This window comes from Hemitrygon akajei, chromosome 28 (genome assembly GCF_048418815.1).
Source record: "Hemitrygon akajei chromosome 28, sHemAka1.3, whole genome shotgun sequence".
Taxonomy (NCBI): domain Eukaryota; kingdom Metazoa; phylum Chordata; class Chondrichthyes; order Myliobatiformes; family Dasyatidae; genus Hemitrygon; species Hemitrygon akajei.
In genome coordinates, this window is record NC_133151.1 from 32,136,917 (window position 1) to 32,153,138 (window position 16,222).

The following is a 16,222-nucleotide window of genomic DNA, read 5'->3' on the forward strand; positions in this document are numbered from 1 at the left end:
GACTGGGATATCATTAATCCAACTACTATTGCTGATTACAAGGTGTATAAACATTTGAAGAGGAATTAATCTGATTCGTTCAGTTATCACACTGATGCCAAAATCTCTGCATGGTATTAAAACATTATAATATGTAAAAATAAATCCGAGTATAATCCGAAAATTATCGCTTCTGCCTCTGATTTTTGGTATTTGGAGTAGCGTATTATCATTGAATGTCAGCATCGGTACAGAACTTCAATATAATAATTGTATCATGATTAAATGATTTACTTCTCCAGGAACATGTTTGCACCAGAATGGTCGGGTACAGCGAAGTAGCAACAGTTCCTTTATACTATACAGTCACGAATATGAGGTGATCAGCTGGGGCTTGATCAATGCTCTTAGATCATGCTGACTCCTTTGATGTAAATTAACGCGAGCTACTGGCATGCTCTTATGCGTTGGTAATAAAAGCCAGAAATATGCTCATCTAAAAATGCATAAGACCGTAAGATACAGGAGCAGAATTAGGCCATTTTACCATCGAGTTTGCTCTGCCATTTCATCATGGCTGCTCCGATTTTCCACTCAACCCCAAACTCCTGCCTTCTCTTTGTATTAGTCATGTCCTTGCAATCATGACTTTAAACCACTGCCTTAAATATACATAACGACGACCTTCACTACTGCCTGTGGCAATGAATTCCACAGATCCAGCACTGTCCGTCTGAAGAAATTCCTCTGCAAATCCGTTATATAAGGACGCTGTGTATTCTGAGGCTGTGCTTTCTGGTCTGAGACCCTCCCATTACAGGGAACATCCTTTCCGCAGCCACTGTATATGGCTTTCCATCATTTAATAGGTTTCAAGGAGATCACCCCTCATTCCTCTGAATGCCAGTAAATACAGCCCAAAAACCATCAATCGCTATTCATAAGGCAAGCCTTTCAAACCTGCAATCATTTTTGTGAACTTCCTTTGAATCCTCTGCTGTTTCAAAATATTCTGTCTGAGATAATGGAACCAACACTGCTCACAATACTCCAATGAGGCCTCAACTGTACTTTAAAATGCCTGAACATTGTATCGTTGCTTTATATTCTGATCCCATTGAAACTACTGATAACATCGCATTTGCCTTCCTTATTACAGACTTAACCAGCAAACTAATCTTCAGAGAATCCTGCACAAGGACTCTCAATTCATTTTCACCTCAAATTTCTCTCCATTTATAAAATAGTCACCCCTTCCATTTCTTCGACCAAAGTGTATGGCTATATATTTTCCTACACTGTATTCCATCTGCAATTTATTTGCCCATTCTTCTAATCTAAGTCCAACTGCAGCCTACCTCCTCATGAAAATTACGTGCCCCTCCATATATCCTAATACCGTCTGCAATCTTTGTAACAATGCCATCAGTCCGCAAAACAGGCATTGAAATAGAACTTTAAAATAATAGGTCTTAACAAAGATCCCTGTGCAACACCACTATTCCCCTACAGTGGACCAGGGGAGGTTCCTTTGATTCCCAATCATGGCTTCCTGCAGATCTGCCACTGCTTTATCCATCTTTCTAATATACGGAGCGCCCGAGTGATTAATTAGTCTCATAAGTGTCAACTTGTCAAAGGCGTCACAAAATAAGTACACAACAGCAAATTTTATCTATACTGATCAATTCGAAAAGATTTGTCTGGCAAGATTTTCCCTCGAGAAAATGCTGTCTACGGCCTTCATTACCATGCGCTGCCAAGTTTCCTTGGGCCTGATCCTGAAGAGTCGACAACTGAGCTCAGGCTAACTGGCCTCCAGTTTCCGTACTTCTGACTTTCTCTCTGCTTGAAATTTGCAAAGACATTTACAATTTCTAAGTCTTTCAGAACCATTCCAAATTGTAGTTCATCTTGAAACATTATTACTAATGTCTCTACGATCTCTTCAGCCATCACGTTTAAAACCCTGGGGCGCTCACCATCTGGACCAGGTGACCTACCTACCTTACCAACCCCTGTTTTGTTTCCTGCAACAGAAAATATAACACAAAACGAAGTAAGAACCCACTGTGACAACATGGATCGATAATTATATTAGTTACCCGAAACCACTGGGAAAGGGCGAGCTGTAAATTGGATGTTTGAAACATAGGGTCACCCGATTTTGTTGGTTCACTGAAATCGACGTTTATTAGGCATGCACTTACTCCTCCGTGAACGGAAATTTTCCTTCTTGCGTCAAGCACTGGCCAGAGTGTACGCCTCCATTCTGGTCTCATTTGTTAGTGAGAAGAACATTCATTAACAGGATTGATTGCCTGAGTAATTATGCAGGGAGCGATTTGTCGGTCATGGACCTGGGCAGTTTGTTGTTGATACCAGCCTTGCTCTGAATAGGAGACCCTTACTCTACCATTGATGTTGCGCTTACTCATTTCTCCTTAATTTCACGGCCATCGGTTCTCAACACATCGTCCCGCCTCCCCACAGGGATACAGTTCCAGATGCCCTTACCTACAACTATGTGAGCCTTCACATCCAGCACTTTACTCTCGATAGCTCACGCAGTTTTCAACAGGATCTCACACCAATTGCATCTTTCCCTCTTCTACCCTCCACCGCTTTCTGCAGGGGCCTCCCTCTCAGTGATTAATTTGATGAGTCGGCTCTACGCCAATTTCCTTCCTAGCTTTTATCTCTGCAAGTAGAAGAAATACTACATGTGTCGTGAAATTTGTTGATTTAGCAGCAGCAGTTGAATTCAATACATAATTCGGAGGGAAAAATAAGTAAATAAATACGCTATATGTACATTGAATAGATTAAAACATGCAAAAGCAGAAATAATATACATTAAGAAGGGGAGGCAGTGTTCAGAGGGTCAGTATCCATTTAGGAATCGGAGGGCACAGGGGAAAAAGCTGTTTCCTGAATCACTCAGTGTGTTCCTTTAGGCTTCTGTACGGGCTGCCGATCTGATCCTGGAATATGTCTTTTTTTTTTAAATTTGAAGTCATATCTTGAGAAACTACTTTATGAAATCTCTTCTATATATAGTGAACGACACCTAGTGGGCGGGCGGAGATTGCTCGCATCAATGATCTGCAGTCTGGTGTCAGCGTGTTAAATGTATCTGTCACTAAAGTGATAGGGTTGTACTCGGTTGTACAGTGAACAACTGTGCTGAGTGCGTGCTGGTCAGAAGGCTCACTGCAGATCGTGTTGTGTTATATACAGTATGTCTGCGTCCCATGAGTGAAGGACTGGGTTTGTACACTACATTGTAATTTTATGTAACTGCTGAATGTGTGTGTGGTGGGATTGGGGGGTATTGATGTAGGGGTGGGTGTCACTAGAGGGATAAATCTCCATCTCCGCACCGATTTGATGTTGTCGAAGTCTGTGCCCCCACAGGACCCTGTTTGGTTTCTGCCTGTCCACCTTCCTGCTGGGTCGTGCTGGAATTGTACTGCGCCGACTCTGTGCAGTCAAAAGCCTGGTTTGAGAAGTTATCTGCCCTCTCCGTGTTGAAAGAGGCCAGTGTAAAACTTTCTGTCCACACTGGGCTGAATGCGGTCTCTGTAGGGTTGAAAGCGAACAGTGTAGGGTGGGTAATTTTTGTTACCTGCACAGTGGAGTGGTTGGTGCTGTAAATCCACTCTGTGCTGAATGGCTACATAAATAAATTCAGTACCTCAGTCCACCATTGTATTGGCACCAACTGGTCTTTCTTTCTGCAATATTGAACCTTGCCTGTATCGTCCGCTGAGTGGTATCCTCTGACCTGCTGCATTGGTTTCCTCCACTTGCTACACAATTATAAACTCTCCCAGGTGCTTCCAGCGAACGTAATGGTGCGGGATTTTTGCTGCCCTTCATCTTCGGTGTAACCTTTCGTCAGTGTTCCGGTCCTGCCTGCCCTGGAAGGGAGACCAATGATCCCTCTCACTGAAACTATCCCACCGCAACAACTCCTGGAACATTTAATTGCACCACCTTCCTAGTCCTTAGCCCGTTTGCACGTGGAACAGAGATTACTCCAGGGATCAACGTAATGGAGGACCTTCTTCTTAACTTGCAAGTGAATTCGCTCTGTTTTATTTGTAGACTGACTCTCTCTCTCTCTCTCTCTCTCTCTCTCTCTCTCTCTCTCTCTCTCTCTCTCTCTCTCTCTCTCTCTCTCTCTCTCTCTCTCTCTCACACACACACACACACACACTCACTCTCTCCCCCCTCTCTTTTCCCCCTCCCCCTCTCTCTCTATCTTACCATCTCCCTCTCCCCAAGATCCTGCACTCTCCTCCTGTCACTCCGCATGGTGGCAATGCATGTTAGAAACCAACCATTCTCAATTAACTAACCATTTTTGCCCAGCACATCTTTAAACTTATCCTGCTCTTACATTAATAATGGGCATTGGACTTTTGTAATATGGTAAAATTATGCTGACGGTCTACTCCAAATCTCTCTCTCATGTTTTATGCAATTTTGCCAAGCCTCCCCTCAGCCGATAATTAGCGAGGCAAACAGTCTCCCATCCAATCTTTCCTTGTAACTCAAGACAACCAGTCCATGAAAAGAATATGTGAACCTGTTGTGCACCATCTCCTGCTGAATTACATCGTGCTGACCGGCACTACCCACGGTGATCGAAATGCCACACAATTATTATCTGTACAACTACAGCACGATATTCCAATTCCGATGCCTCTCCGATGAAGGCAAACTTGCCTTACACCACCTTTAACACATGGTCTGCACGGCAGTGGCTTCCTACAGAATAGAGATGAACACGAGTTTCTTTAGCTTGCGGGTTGCGAATCTGTGGTAGCTATTATCACATATGGCTGCTTGTGTGAAGTATTTCTGCAGGTCCTCAGTTTTATCGAAATTGACGAAATCATAAGATATTTGGGCATGCAAACAAATTTATCTTTGAATATTTGACTAGCTGATGCTGTCCGCTGAAGGAACCGGCATGACAAGACGGTGAATAAACTGGCACCTCTTTGGAAGGTCCTCTCGCATTCCTTCATCTTTTTGGTCCACCTGTTACCTGCACTGTTATCAGCACTGATCGGTAACTGAAGGAGATTGCGTTTGTTTAAAAAAAAAATGAAGATTATAATGATTAAAAAGTATGTTTATCCATTCAAGCCTGACGAAACAGAACTGCACTGACTCATTCCGCTGGGAAAAAGAAAGGTGGGTAAAGAAACATCAAATGGACGTCCTTGAAGACAAAATATTATAGACATTGACACAACAAATAAAAATAGATGACACTATGTGTTTGCTCAGTGGATTTTGCATAATGAGACCAATGGGAGCACAAAATGATTTCGGCGTGGTACCGAAGGGGTAGAAGAAATCCTGGAATCAGCGCACGCAGGCATCTTTACAATTGATCGCAGCTCTATGCAGAAAATGGGATATTCCGCAATTTACTACATCGTCAGAATTTACTCCCCAGTGCTTTCTGCACTCGGTGTTCCAGGTAATGTTACGTTTTTGTATTATGCTTTGGACATCGTAGATTAACTGCATGTTGATATCAAGTGCTGTCCCTTTTTTAAATTTTTGCTATTGTACGTTGAAAATAAACATTCGTCATTTCTCTCTCTCTCTCTCTCTCTCTCTCTCTCTCTCTCTCTCTCTCTCTCTCTCTCTCTCTCTCTCTCTCTCTCTCAGACACAGAGAGAGAGAGAGTGCTGATAACAGTGCAGGTAACAAGTGGACAAAAGAATGAAGGAATGCGAGAGGACCTACCAAGGAGGTGCCAGTTTATATATATACAGAGAGAGAGAGAGAGAGAGAGAGAGAGAGTTACACGCACACACAATGCCGGCGGTACTCGACTCAATAGGGCACGCATCATCGATCTAGAGGAATAAATACTGGTCATTTCACGTCGAGACCCTTCAAGCGGATTTTATCAGGACGGGTTGTAAAGAATCTGTTGCACGTAACAATGTGACAACGGCAGCAATAACCCAACAGTCCCGGTCACCACGGATCCCTCTCTGTGCTGCGATATCTCTTTCTGACCTCACGCAGACCAGCACAATTTCGATCATAGTACCGTGAACGTTTACTTAGGGATGGAGAAAATAGATATATGTCAGATACTGGTTAAATCCCAAAGTATTATCAACCCTATCCTTTGCTCTCAACATAAAATTGATTCTTCCTGTGGTGTCATCACAGTCTGAGGGAATTAAAAGTTTATCTTCTCGATGCAATGCCTGGGCTTTCACTATCAGGTGCAAAGTTATTCATAAGCTGTGCAGTGTTATTAAGTAAAATAAATCAATGATGAAATTGTTTCCCGTCGTTTTATAATTGTAATTAAATTGCATAACAATTTGGCCAAACATTCGTGGCGCATGGAAAACGAACAATACGGATGTTACGTTGGTATTTGCCATTTGATATTCCATTAATCAACAGGCTTTCTCGTGAGTCCTTGCCAATTGCGGATAAATCGCAGTTGTCCAAATGAAATATGCTTTAAGATTAGTCCGTCTGTCAATTATTTGCCTCTTTCTCTGAACAAGTATAGGTTTGTCCTCAAACCAGTGGCTGTTGCCGTTCCTTCATTAATTTGTCCTTTGCAGCGCAACTGTCTGCTGAAGCGAGGAGTATAATATGTGTCCTATTCCCCTCGATGATCTTTGAATCATTTGGGAGAATGAGTAGGCGATAAACAGGAGCTTGCTGCTGACCGTAGCACATGGCGGCAGATGTGTAGGGATGGGGTTCGTATTCTGGAGATGGAAAGAACAACCAGAATGCAGCAGAAGAGAGCAAGAAAAATACAGCTAGGGTTGTTATCACTACCACCACTACCACATAGACATATCCCACCTGCAATAGACCTTGTGGGTCCAGGATAGGACTGTATACTCATCAAAGATCTCACCGCTAAAGTAGTGGACGTCGTCGTCGGATTCCGATGGACAACCGAAGAAGAAGCAGGAGAAAGGTAACTGTCCGGAGAAGGAGGTGAAATGCTTAGCCAATACAGTGTACACCTTTTGCCATTCCTCTCAAAAGTAATGATGCAACTTTACATGTTACTGTAAGCCACAGTGACGGTTTCTCTGAGTTTGCTGCTGTGGCTCAGAAGGGCAGAGGGCTGAGGAGGCTTGCAGTGTTGATAGGGGATTCCTTCGTCAGAGGATCAGAGAGTGTGTTCTGTGGGCGCGATACATACATGGATACACCTGTGCCTATTATAATATTCCAGTTTCGACAAGTTGCCTATTTCCCGTTGTAATCTGCGGAGCACATCCCAGCTACATTTGTGAAGGCATATACTTAATTGACATCAGGGTCTTATTACCATTGAAGTTTCTCAACTCAACCCTCAGGGATTCAACATCTCCCAAATTGCTGCCACACATTTTACTAATCTTCTATTCTTTACCAGCAGAGCTGTGCCGCCTCTTCTGCATCCCTTCCAATACTTCCGATACAACCTCTAATATTGAACACTTCGGCTCCCACCTACAACCATTTTTCAGTCATGATTAATTAATGACCATAACATCATACTTGATCATCTGAATTACTAAAATAATATCCTACTTGTAATCGGTATATTGAGGTATAACACTTTGAATACTATACGTGTTAACCTTTTTGATTCTACATTCCTAATGCACTGATACTAACCTAGCTGGCTACAGTTTGCTCCTATTATCGGCCTGCCATTCCTGACAGTCTGACTACAAGCTATCTTTGCTTTTGGTACCATCCACCTACCCTGAGTCCCCTCAGTCCGGTTACCCCCCCCCCCCCCCCCCACCACTTGTCAAATCGGTTTAAGCCATAACCATCTGTTCTAGCAGACCCGCCCGGAAGAATATTTGTCCTCTTCGGGTTCAGTAGTAACCCATCCCTTTTGTACCAATCTTTCCTCCAGCAGAAAAGATCCCAGTAATCCATGAACCTGTCCCTGCACCAGCTTCACAGCACGCATTTATCTCCAATATCACACTGTTTCTACGCTCACTAGCGCATGACCCAGGTAGCAATGGAGAAATTACTGCACTGGTGGTCCTGCTTCTCAGCGTTCTGCCTGCCGCTCGCAATTCTCTGCTCAGGAGCTCTGATTGCATTTCCAATGTCATTGGTACCAATTCGTACCAAAACATCAGGCTGCGCCACCACCCCCTCCAAAATGCCGTGGACACGATCCCGGTTGTCAATGATCGGGAAGCTGGCAGGCAACATACCATTCAGGTTTCCCATTCATGTCCACCGTTTCTCCTGTCTGTTTCTCTGATATTGGGTCCACGAACACTACCTCTCCCACTTTCCCTTCTGCAACACCGGCCCAATGATCAGTGCCTAGTCACCGTGGCATTCTCCTGGGATGTCTTGCACAACAACATTTTCAAAACGGTCACTTAATATAGAGTGGAATGGCCACATGTGTGCTCAGCGCTTACTGTATATTCACATCTCCAATTCTACTGAGATTCACCCAGCGACTTGCTTTCTGCGACTTAAGTGTGACTACATCTTACTAACTACATTCAATTATCTCCTTACTCTCTTGTACCAGCCGAGGCTCATCCATTTGCTGCTCCAGATCCCTAAGACGGACTTCAAGCAGCTGCAGCTGTATGCACTTGACGGAGATGAGGAACTATCTCACCAGCTGTTTATTGATTATGCGGAATTGAATGTCCGGCTATTTGTTTTTCGTTATTACTGTTGATGAAATGCATTCATGACCTTTTTGACGATGCAATAATTTAAAAAAAATCATTTTAAATGGAAGCTAATTGCAAAAAATATTTTAAAGAATGGTAATTACTTCATATAGCCGTGCTCCACAAGACGCCTTCATATCAGGGACAGTCTCGATAACTTTGCCTGCGGGTTTGGGTATACGGCCCATTGTTTACTACTCTATGGAGGTGCCTGAGAACGCTGTGCTGTAAGCGTCCGACTTTCTTTCATTGACTTCAGGATCTGAAACTAGCGAGATCTAAATTGTGCATCAGTGCGTAGAATCAGGCTGAGTGGCCCGCTTCAGAAGGCCTCCCCGCCGTCTCTAAATATCTGCTGATTTCCAGTGAAATGCATTCATTATCTTTTTGTCCAAGTGATTATTCATTATAAATGGAAGCTAATTAAATAAATGTTCGTGAAGAAGGGTAAGTTCGTAATAACGTCTGAAAATCTAACTCACTGCCTCCACTATCTGTGCCGATTTACGGAAGTGCTCTCCCATTAGTTCTTTACTAAACAAATGCGGCTGGGGGCGCTCTGCAGTCAGCCTCTGGCTTTCCACCTGATGGTTAACTTCTGCAGGAGAAACTGTCGAGATCTAAATTGTCCGTTATAACGTTGAATCAGCCAGAACAGGCCATAGCATCCCGTCGCGGTCAGCGAAAATGGCCTGTATTCCGACTCCAGAGAATGGTTCAAGTAAACATCACTCACACTATAAAATAAATTCGCACTAATCATTCTGCGGTAAATGATAGTAATTGCTTTTATATAACTTATTTCAGTTAATTTAATGGCGATTGTCATCCTGTCCCGTGGGAAATGTGGCCTGTCGAAATGCATCACTCTTTACCTCGTGGCCATGGCGGCAGCCGATCTGACGGTGGTCATCGTTGTTATTATATTAGAGAGGATAAATTATATCTATATGTTTGCAAAGTTCTTGCTTGTAACTCCAGCGTGTTCTGTGCTACTTGTCCTGAGTGTCGCAACCAGGGACTGTGCCGTTTGGTTGACGGTTGCTTTCACTTTCGATCGATGTGTCGCCATCTGCTGTCAGAATCTGCGCAACTGATATTGCACCGAGAGAACAGCGACTATGGTGGTAGCAGCAGTGATTACAGCCTTTTGTGCCAAGGCCGTTCCTTGTTACTTCGCAATGGATCGATGGCGCTGTGTCCTCGCAAACTGAATACTTCACGTCACCCCTGTGGAAAGCCTACGAAGTGCTTGACAGCATCACAATGCCGTTATTACCAATTAGTTTAATTCTGTTCTTTAATGTTTCAACCGTCAAACGGATTATAACGACAAATAGAGTTCGCCAGGTACTTCGGAGAAGCAGCGAAATTCGCAATGATCCAGAGGTGGCAAACCGGAGAAAGTCCATGGTTCTGTTGTTCGCTCTTTCAGCCAATTTCATATTACTTTGGATGCCCTATGTCGTACATTCTATGACGTGGCAAGTCGAAAACTATTACTACACACAGATATTTCAGCAAACCGACGTATGTCCTGCAGCAATGTGGGTTTATGTTGTCTTTTCTGAGCACCTGCACAAACACGTGTATCTATGGGCTGACACAGCGAAAATTCAGGGAGGATGTGAAAAATGGAGTGAAGTACCTGTTTGTAGCAACGGGGAAGAATGGCGAATAAATCCTCCAAATAAGATCATAGCAAAATAAAATTTGCTACAAGCGACCGTTATTTTGCTATCTCACTGTACAATCAATTAGCGTGCATAATCAACTTGAATTAAGTTATTATTGTCTTCACGGGAAGATTATTGTCTGGTATAACAAAAATAATGTCATTACCGTGGCTAATTACAAGGTATCTAAGCATTTGAACATGACTTAATCTAATTCATTTAGTAAGCACATTGTTGACAAAATCTCCTCACTGTATAAACATAAATAATATATAAAAATAATTCATTGTATAATCTGATTTTTTTCATTTTGCCTCTGTTTTGTTGTGCTTTTTAATTTTATTATCTCTGAATATGAGCATCGGACGGTAACGTCAATATAATCATAGTAGAATTATTTGGATGCTAATCCCTATCACAGTATCACGTCCTTGCCAGAATGGTCGGCAATATCAAAGTAGCAAGTTTTCCTTTATACTTACCCGTTGACAATTTAAGTTGATTAGCTGGGGCTCGTGTTGCTCTTACGTAAAGCTGACGGCTTTGAAATAATTTAGGGCGTGTTTCCCGACGGCTGGTATGTTTTGGTAATAAAAGCTCGAAAACTGTTCCTCTGAACTGATCCATCAGACCATAAGACCCTGAGATGTAGGGGTAGAGGTAGACCATTTTGTCCATCGCGTCTGTTCCGCATTTCATTATGACTGATCCACGTTTCCCGTCAGGCACAATCTACTGCCTTTTCAACGTGTCATTTAGACCCTTCCCAATGAAGAATCTACCAACGCACATGAAGGTCTGGCTTCACAGCTACTTGTAGCAAAGAATTCAACTGATTCACCACTCTCTGGCTAAAGAAATTCGTCGTATTCTCTATTTTAAAAGGAAACTCCTCTATTCTGAGGCTGTGTCGTCTGATCACAGACTCTACAACCATAGGAAACATCCTCTTCACATTAACTCTATCAAAGTCTTTCAATATTTCAGAGGTTTCAGTTAGATCACCCCTCATTCTGCTGAATTCCAGTGAATACCGCACCCGAATCAACAATTATTTTTATCACCAACCCTTTTATTGCGTTTTTCTTCCATAACTCCGTTGCATTTTCTCCAGTTTCAGCACATCGTTTCCAAGATAAGGCGCCCTGAGCTGCTCCCAATACTCGAAGTAAGGCCTCACGAGTGCATTCAAAAATCTCAGTAGTACATCCTTGATTTTATATTCTAGTCGCCCTGAAATGAAGGTGAACATCGCAATTGCCCTCTTCACCACAGAGTCAGCCGCAAATTATCCTTTAAGGAATCATCCACAAGTGTGCCAAGTCCCTTTGCGATCAGTGTTTTTGTATTTTCTCACTATTTAGACAATAGTCAACCCCTTCAACTATTCCGCCAAACAGCATGAACAAAAACTTCCCGATACTATATTCCATCTGCTATTTCTTTGCCGATCCTCCGAAACTGTATATGTCAGGGCTCTGGAGCAGGGACCCAATCGCAGTCCCAGTACTGGCACACAGTGATATTAATTCAGTAACAAATTCCAGGTCCAATGAGAGGCGGTGTTAAAGTTCCGGCAGAGATCAAAACATCCAGAAAAATCCAAAAATCCAGAATCGGTAAAAATCAGAGTCGATATTCAGACGGGCAGAGTGCAGATACAAATGCTGGAAAGGTTCGGGGAAATTCACTAGCACGATCTGGCAACAAACAGGTAAAAACACAGGACTGAAATAAACTGAGCAATAAACTGAGAGGCAGTTGATAGGTGGATCACAATGAGACAAGGTGGCAACAATACAGGTAATAATGAGAAGCAGATTAGAGACGGAGTACTCGGTAATTCAGGGACCAGAGCAGAACAGCATCGGGGACAGGAGCACATGGCAAAATAAAACCACAGACTGAAAGCGAGGGGGTAAACACACAAAAAGAGAGAGTTCAACTGGAAGAGGGTTCTGGGAGACCAAACACTGCAATACTGTCTCTGGCTGTTGGTTGGCCCGCTCGGGCAGGCCATTGGTCTGTAGCCAGACTCAGAGGCACCCAGTAGGTTACAGAATGCCCTCCAGAAGGTGGATGTGAATTGAGAGCCCCTGTCTGACACAACATCTACAGGCAAACCATGTAATTTAAAGACACGCAGTGCTAGTAATTTGGCTGTTTCTTTGGTAAAGGAGAGCTTAGGTAAAAGAATGAAGTGTACATACTTGGAGAAACGATTAACTAGTGTGATAATGGTGGTGTTGCATCTGATGGAGGAAGACCGGTGATAAAATCCAGGGCAATGTCGGACCAGGGTCTCTTTGGGATAGAAAAGAGTTGTAACAGACCAGCGGGTGACCGGTTAAAGTCATTGTCTTGAGCACAGACCGTGCAGGCTGAGACGAAGTTGCGGATGTCATTTCCTATGGAGGGCCTCCATAACCAGCGACAGATGAATGCCTGAGTACGCTTGGTTCCAGGGTGATAGGATAACCGGGAAGAATGACCTCACTGCAAAACCTGTGAGCGGCCACAGCCGGGAACATAAACACGGTCAGTGGGGCTTTGACTAGGGCCTGCGTCGCTCTGTTGAGCAGCTTGCAGAATGTCCCATTGCATCTGCTCCCACGAAACAGTTATCAGGAAGGATGACATCGGGTACCTCAGGGATCTCAGAGGAAGGAAATCTTCCGGAGAGGGCATCAGGCTTTCCATTCTTGGAACCGGGGCTAAAGGAGAGCGTAACATTGAATCTTGAGATAAACAGAGACCAACGATTCTGACAGGAGTTGAGACGCTCGGCCGTACGGATAGATTCCAGACTCTTGTGATCAGTCCAGGCTAAAAATCGCACTATTGTTCCCTCCAGCCAAAGTGTCCACTCCTCCAGAGCTGGCTTCACAGCCAGCAGCTCCCGGTTTCCGACATCCTATTTCCGTTCCGTGGGAGTGAGGCGGTGTGAGAAGGCGGTGCAGTGGTGTACCTTCTCATCCGAGCCGAGCTCTGAGAGACAACAGCTCCCACACCAATGTCAGACGCATCCACCTCCACAAAGAACTGGCGGTCGGTGTCGGGTTGAATCAGAATGGGGCAGAGGTGAAAATTCCTTCAAGTCAGAGAATGCTTTTTCAGCAGCATTGGACAGGAGAATCTGACAGCCAATGAGTTAAGAACAGTGAGTGATGCAGCCAGTGTAATGTAATTTCTCATGAAGCAGCGATAGAAGTTAGCAAAGCATAAAAAGCGTTGCAACTCCCGACGAGTCGAGGGTTGGGGCCATTCGACTGCCGCTTTGACCTTCAGTTGGTACATCTGAATGGAACCGCCTGAAATTACATACGCCAGGAACGAGACTGCATTGCATTGAAGCTCACATTTCTCAGCCTTCACAAAGAGCTGGTTCTCCAGAAGGCGCTGGAGAGCTCTGCAGACGTGATCTGTGGGTTCATCAAAGGACTTAGAGAAAGTCAAAATGTCGTCGAGATACACTAAAACAAATTGGTGCAACATGTCCCTGAGAACGTCATTTACCAGGGCTTGGAAGACGCCGGGGCACTGGTGAGGCTGAATAACATGATCAGATACCTGTAATGGCCTGAGCTGCTGTTAAAGGCTGCTACTCGTCCCTTTCGCCTATGAGGACAAGATGCTAGGCGTTACGCAGATCAAGCTTGTTCATATCTGAGGGATCCTATTGTAACGGGTCCCGAAACTAACTCCGACTTCAAAATTACCTTGTGCAGAGGTACGGAAAAAAACGCCGCCTCCAATACCTCGAATAAGGGTTACCTCACCAGTGGCAGTCTCATCACTAAACCTCAGAACACTGTCTAATATAGGTGATTGAGAAGCCCCAGTATCTCTGCGATAGATACTGGTTCCGGGGTTGACCCTTCCTTTACTGCAATTAACCTCTCTGGCATAAAAGGATCGAAGTCTTTCCTAACTCGGTCAGACATCTCCGCCCCTAATCAGAAGCCTGTGGGCTTATGAGTGTTTCAACACGCTGAATACAGGCATCTGGGACGACCTCCTTTTCTTTCTTCTTCTTTAAGAGGAAACAGTTAGCCATGACATGACCATGTTTCCTACACTAGCGACAAGTAGGACCAGAATGTTTCTCCTTTTATTGCTTCGCTTCATCCTTACTTCTGTCCTTAGTCCCGGATTTGATTTCTGGTTTACCCTGTCTATACATGCTAGTCTTTTGGACGGTCTTACTCGGGGTAAACTTAACCTTGTGGGTTAAGGCAAACTCATCTGCTAATGTAGCAGAGTCAAGGTTGCTTCCTTGAAAGTAGTTGAGAAGGATGGTCAAGCTGAGGTAGGATTTGTAACTGGTAAGGCGAAGCTCGCTCCTCGGCCCGAGCCGACAATTCCAAGACTTGAGCTGTGCGCAGCTGTCCGAGCTGTCCGAAATGGCAGATCGTATCGAGAACGAGCTAAACCTAGAGCTGGATGACACCAAGTTCTACAGGGATAGCAAAGTAGTGCTTGGTTATATTTATAATGAATCAAAACGTTTCTATGTCGACGTTCATAATAGGTTTCAAAGTATCCGCCTGTTATCAAAGCCCAAACAATGGCATTATGTACGTACAGAGGAAAACCCTGCAGACCATGCTTCGAGATCCTTACCTGCATCCCGTCTGGCGCAGACATCCTGGTTCACTGGACCCCCTTTCCTGTATCAGCCACCAACAGAAAAAACTCAAATGAGCGAGACAGTTGAGCTGATCGAACCCGAAAGAGACTCGGACATTCGGCCGCAAATACAAACAGGAGTCACCTACCTCGAAGAATCAATACGTATCACCGAACGCTTTCAGCGGTTCTCCACTTTGAATTCCTTAGTGAGACGACTTGCGTTCCTTATTTACATGGCCAGATCCCACAAACACTCATCCCGAAATAGTAAATGCAAGGGATGGCACAAATGTAATTTACCTCGCACTGCGGACGAATTGGCCCAGGCAAAGGACATTATCTTTAAAGCAACTCAAATAGCAGCTTTTGCAAGGGAGTTTTCGACTCTCTAAGCTACTAAATCAATACCAAAGGACAGCCCTTTGAGGAAACTCAGCCCGATCCTGAAGAACGATCTCATTTGCATTGGAGGCTGGTTAATACACTCTCACCTTTCAGCTGCAGAAACGAGCCCAGTAATCCTGCCCAAAGACAGCTATGTATCTTTACTGCTTACTCGCCATCACCATTAAGAGGTAAGGCATCAGGGCCGTCACCTGACAGAGGGAGCAAAATGGGCAGCGGGACTGTGGATCTTGGGAGGGAAAACACTGATCAATTCAGTCCTCCACAAATGTGTAACCTGCAGGAAACTGCGAGGGAAGATGGAAGCTCAACGTATGGCGGACCTCCCACCAGAACGCCTCAATGCCTGCCCTCCTTTTACATATGTGGGGTTTGATGTTTTTGGTCCCTGGACTATCATCACTAGACGCACCAGGGGAGGACAAACAGAGAGCAAACGGTGGGCCATCATGTTCAGCTGCATGAGTTTAAGGGCGGTGCACATTGAGGTTAGCGAATCTTTGGATTCATCCAGCTGCATTAACGTTCTCAGGCGCTTCTTTGCACTAAGAGGCCCTGCAAAACAGTTAAGGTCAGATTGTGGCACGAACTTTGTTGGAGCATCCAAGGAGCTCGGGATGGACAAAACGGTGCAAAGGTACCTCAGTCAGCAGGGATGCAACTGGGAGTTCAACACACCACACGCCTCTCACATGGGAGGCGCATGGGAGCAGATGATTGGTATCGCCAGAAGAATTCTTGATTCAATGTTTCTGCAGCAACGCTCCCGACTGACTCACGAAGTACTGTGTAAACTAATGGCAG

General features: G+C 44.3%; 1 pseudogene; it reads left to right on the forward strand.

Annotated features, from left to right (window-relative positions):
• LOC140717854 (uncharacterized) overlaps window positions 1–16,222 on the forward strand; it is a 966,201-nt pseudogene that overhangs the window by 711,278 nt on the left and 238,701 nt on the right.